The sequence below is a fragment of the Eutrigla gurnardus genome (assembly GCF_963514095.1).
Source record: "Eutrigla gurnardus genome assembly, chromosome: 10".
Lineage (NCBI taxonomy): Eukaryota > Metazoa > Chordata > Actinopteri > Perciformes > Triglidae > Eutrigla > Eutrigla gurnardus.
The window spans coordinates 20,683,546-20,689,545 of NC_139924.1; positions in this window are offsets into that span (position 1 = coordinate 20,683,546).

Consider the following 6,000-nt stretch of genomic DNA (forward strand, 5'->3'; position numbering starts at 1 on the left):
AATGCCTGCACTTTTCTTTGTAGACTTTGAGATGAGGGTCAGAATGCAAATACAGTTGCAGATGAAATTAAAACATTACATTAAAGGGCTAGTGTGTAGCATTTACAGGGGGGAAAAGTGTGCAAAAGGGTTTTTTTGTAAATGAAGTGCCCTCTTATCCGCATGCCAATTCACCTCTTACACAGCCATTGGCAGTTGCATGGCCTGTTACTTACAGTAATTTGATTTTCACATTTAGCGAAGACCCGCCCTATGTTGCCTCTGATTGGCTAATACTTGTTGCCTTCCTTGCAGGGTTAAAGTTTCTTTGCTGATGACCAAATGAATGATTTTTTTTCAGGATGGCAGCCTTCTTGTTTAGCGCTCTCATATTTAATTACTATGTGCCATAATAAAATTAATGTCAATGTTCATATGGCATACTTTTACAAGAACATATAAAAATGCACTTAATATTCACGTTTTCTTATCGGCCACCGTCGTTCTACGCGCTGAGCACCGAAGAGAAGTTTTAGTTGCTTGCCATCTGCAACCTCACCGCTAGATGCCGCCACACACTACACAGTGGCCCTTTAAGAAGTTTAAGTGGAATTTGAAGTTGCATTTGAGGTGACGGTGGAAGTTCAACAAATACTTAAAGGAGTTGAGTTGGCCGTTTGACGTGGAAGCAATGAAAGGCGTTGAAGTGGCTGCAGAGCTGACAGTCGTAGGCTAATCGCTTAAAAAGGAATTGAAGTGCAGCGGATGAAGTTGAAGGAGGTAACGTGAAAGGTTGGAGCCATTAAAAAGGTTGAAGGAACTGCACATGTTAAAAAACACAAACTGTATTTGTAGGAGGTGATTTCAGTGCAACCACTTTCCATTTCATCTTGTTTAACTTGAGTATTGTCTGTTTTCTTGTCATTTCCTACGATGGTGATTTTGTAGTTTGTTTTGTCACAACGCAACAGCTTGTGAATCCAAATATTAACGAAACGGTAAATTAATGCACATACATCGGGCATGCACACATGTAAGTAGTTACACAGAGGGCCTCTTATGTAAATGCACACACGCACATGCATGTACACACATATGGAACTGTATCATTGCTGCATTTTAAATGACTGAGCCAATCAAATTTGCCTAATGAGACATCTGGCATTCTGCCTGCATGTGGATGTCAAGCCTAGAAACAGCTGGGCCTTTACACACACACACACACACACACACTTTCTCCTCACATTTTATCAGCGCTGTCTGGTGGACGACTGAGGAGAAACTCTGATATATGGCGGATCACACATTTATTGGTCACAAACGCAGAGAGCAATATGCAGGGCGTCGAGGGAACGAGTCGTGGTTAAGACCATTCTGGCCGTTACATAGTGGCACACACTCATTCTCCCACACACGGTTCTTTCACACATGTGATATATTATGCATACATGAGTGTGTGTAACGCACTCACAGCGGTCATAAATTAGATATATGGCGGTGGTGACGGCAGTGGAGGAGGGGGTATGCGGAGAGGAGAAGAGGAGGGTGTGTATTTGTGTGCATGCAAAATGAGGAGGGAGGAAGGGGGGGGGGCACAGATGGCTGTGGCCTGAGGCATTTGAGGTACTGCAGCTAAACATGGAGACTGCGAGGAGATTAAGTGTTGGGGGGGGCTGCTCACATATACAAACACTTCGACGTTTACAGTATAGAAGGAGGAATAGGAGACGGAGAGCCACATACAGTACAAACATACAGTAGCACTACTTTCCTTCGTCTTACTGCTATTACGAATCAAGAAAAACAAACCAAAGTGAGTGTAAGTGCAAACTTGAGGTACTTGCCATGTCATGCTATTCATAATACTTTACTGCACCGATACAATTCAGGGTTCAACGTTGTACTACTGCACTTTTACATACAAAACAGACGCTGATGTTTTATCTAGGTAACACATGATTTGCATAGTCCACCTTAAAAATAGTTTATTGTAGAGCATTTGTAACATTTCAACAACATGTGAGTTAAACATTTCATAATTCAACTGTTTCACTTTGCCTGTATGACATTTAACAGCTTGAACCAACAGATTATTTTTGAGTAAGTGCAACTTAATATGTCGCTATGTTCATGAATTGCATGTACTATAATCTGTTAAACATCTACAGACAAAGCAAAACAATGACTAAATCTCCACTTATACTCTGTTGAAATGTTATGGGTACTTTTAGGTGGATCCAAATAAAGTTTTAGTTAATTAAACTACGCTTTGGTAAATTAAGTATTTATAATGATAATGCTGCTTACACATTTATGTGTCAGTAATAACAATACAATTAATTCAATGAAAACATATCTGATGGAATGACGCTCACGGGAGCCATGAATTATGACTTTCAATCACAATATCTGTCTCGCTATTTCACTAAAGTTTCATTGCAGGACCGTTACTTGTATTTCTACACAAAACATGCATGTAAGTATCAGTGATTGAAAGTATATGTGAACATGGCCTTTTTCAGGAAAGATAAAGAAATAAAACCATTACAAACATGTTATTATTATTATTAGACCTTACACAATTACATTGGCTTGAGTGTCATGTTAAATCCCTGGTATTGTTCTCCTTACAGATGCCTTTCACTGCTTCCCTTTCAGCTCAGTAATCGTCATAAATCACGTTGGAAGAGGGAGAGTTGGAGGCGCCTTTGCCCGGCCGGCTGCTCATCTGTCACTCGTCCCCTATGATACGTGTAAGTGTCTCTCGCAGGCCGTCACCGTCCGGCAGCTTGCCTGTGTCATGGCTCGTTCACACACTCCAACACAATACAACTTTCTCCCATTCTCTTTCTCTTTTTAACCCTCCTGGTCTCTCTCTCTCTCTCTCTCTCTCTCTCTCTCTCTCTCTCTCTCTCTCTCTCTCTCTCATTCAGTTCCTCTCTCACTCTTCCTCCTTTCCCCGCCGCATTACCCCATTCCTTTCTCGTTCTCTCCCCCTCCTTGTCTTTTGCTCCCTCCCTCCCTCCCTCCCTCTCTCCCACTTGTCTGAACTCTGACAGGTGTGTAATTGAATGATTAATGACCACCAAAGTACCCCCCTCCCCTCCCCCCCACAGACACACACCTTATGTTAAAATGGAATTGCACATATTTATGCTCTCACATATTCATGCGCACACAGACGTGCACATTTTTCACATTACACATGTGAATTCATTTTGCTTCAATATCCCAAATGGACAAATTCAAACCAGTAGGAGTCTTCAAATGATGGAGACATTATCAGGAGGGTAGCATTACAGTGTGAATATACATTATTTATATATATATATATATATATATATATATATATATATATATATATTATCCTACACTGTACAAACACAGACACAAATTTAACTTGTGAATTTCTGAACTACAATTCCCCACAAAAATGTGATTTACTTCAGCTGTTTTCTCAAAATGCTGCCGAAACCCTCCAACTCTGCTTTGTGACGTCGTGTAAGGCGATGCTCTCTCATAGCCGCAGTACACAAACAATGAAACACACCGCACCTTCATTTTGTCAACATTAAGGCGGGTTTTATGCAGTGTAATTCCCACCGTCTAATGGAGTCTGTGTTGGTGAGGGGAGAAGCTATAGCAATCTACCTGAACCAATAACACCAATGACACCGTGTGTGTGTGTGTGTGTGTGTGTGTGTGTGTGTGTGTGTGTGTGTGTGTGTGTGTGAGGGCTGTATGATGGATGAAAGGAGTATGTGTGGCTGTGGTTTTCTGCTGAAAGCGTTGCCTGGATTGTGATGTTGCAGGACCGTACATTTTAGGATTGTTGTTTTCAAAGAGCTGGAGAGGAAACATGTCCTTCAAAGGCGGTGATGCGCTTCCATTATGAATGACGTGCACTATTATACGGTTGATCAACTTCTTATAGGAATACAGATTCTGTGTTTAAGAAGCAGAAAATGACTGATCATGGATTTTAATGCCGACTCTGATAACTACCGACTAGTGAGTCAATCTGTCCCGTATACATTTCACTCATACAGTATGTTTTTCTTCTCCAATAATGGCTGGTTTAACAGAAAAAAAAACAATATAATTCAGATGCCAAATGTATTATTTACACTTTAAATAGATTTAGCCCCAAAATAATAATGATTAAATTATTCAAACTTGCATTTTGTTGATGGAACTTTGGAAAGTCAGAAAAGCGCAAGTGACCCTCGATTGTTACTGAATCACAACGGTGCTTTTGAGCTCCATATTTTAACGAGCAGCAACATGTTGACATTTGTCGGATTACTAAGGATTACTATGAATTTGAGTATGCACATTCATATTTAATAACATCAGCATGTTAGCATTGTCATTGTGAGCATGTTGGCATGCTGCCGATACCAAGTAGCTCAAACTAGCATGACTGTACAAGTACTGAAAATCCCCTTTATATTGGAATGCTTCGTGTGTGAGTGTGTGTACATTTTTTTTTTTTTTTTTGGTCCATGGAAAGATTTTAAGTGACCCGTGTTTTAGAACAGATGGCAGAATGCAACATACTTATTTACATACATATTTCGGACATGCATCTAGTCGTACATGGAGGTGGCGAGTAAAAGTGAGGGACCCATCATGACCAACATGCCCCAAAGAGAGAGTGTGTGTAGGGACAAAGAGAAATGAAAAGTGGAGGGGTGCTGAGGTCAGGACCTGGGTGCCAGGGTGAATAGCCATTTCCTGCTGACCTCTGCCTGAACTCTGGCCCCTGACCCCCCTCTATCCCTCCCGCTCCAGGCCCTAATGGGGGCAGGGTGGGGCGGGGGTTATCAGTGTTTGTTGTGTGTTTGGGGTGCTGTGGGTGGTGGAATTAGGTATGGATGTTTGACAGCAATGAGGATGTAAATCAGAGAAGAGGCTGAGGCTATCGATAGGACGATTACATCAGGAGCTGCAATGAGAAGAGTTTTTTTTTATTTCACATACAATATATCCTTACTTTAAACAAGTAGGAAAGAGGAATGAGTGTGCCACGGGGAGCTCTGGTGCTTTGAAGAATTAAAGACACAACTCTTTTCCCTGTGATGTGTGACAGATCACTGCAGCCTAAACCCTCTGTCAGAGTTTCACTTATAGTCAGTGACTTACGATTGGAAAAAAGGAAGAAGATTAGACTATTTGTCAAGAAAAGGGCCCCGTAAAGCTGAGCGGCTTTGATTGTGGTTCATTTGAAGTGTTTGAACGTCCCATGAAGGAGTCAAAATACGGCGAGTGGTATGGATTATCGTTAATCAAGAACACGCAAGCTGTTTTAGGTTGTTTTTAATCACGTCTGTCGCCCGTTTTTTTGACTTTTGTTATGTTCTTGAAGTCGTGAGGCAAAGAAAAGAGGGTGCTTGAAATTTGCTACGTGTCTTTAAACCACATGTATTTTGGGGACGCCATTGAAAATAAGATGGAACATCTCAGTGAGTTTATCCTCTAATTAAAAATTGAACACATATTAGTGGAAGGCAGAGAAGAGTGAAAGGAAACACTAGTGGATTGGTAAAAGTTAATGACTGAGATGATGAGATTAATCAACCTGAGAAAGTCAAATTTTGTTTTGGAGGAAATGAGCAAAATCTCTGAGTTATTTTTGCACCAAACTGACTTTCGGTTTCTATATTTCCTGTCAAACAGAGAGCTTAGACGTTATTATTATTAAATACTTAAACTACATACTAATCTTTAGAGGAGACAATTCAAACAATGCTTTATGGGACTTCATAGGTTGGTAGGTGTGTGTGCAAGACAAACTAAATTAACAAAGTACTTAAATAACTATCAATGCTGTTTTTCTAGTTTGTGTATAATAAAATAATATTTAGAGTATTTTATATTTAGTTGCTCATCTAAAAATATTATTTTCTAATATTTAATACCTTTATTTACGAGAGCTTCCTCGAGCTGTCACAATTTTTCACTTCTTTTTTAATCAGCTGCACACTCAATAAGCACATAAATGTAGGCATTAGACTGACT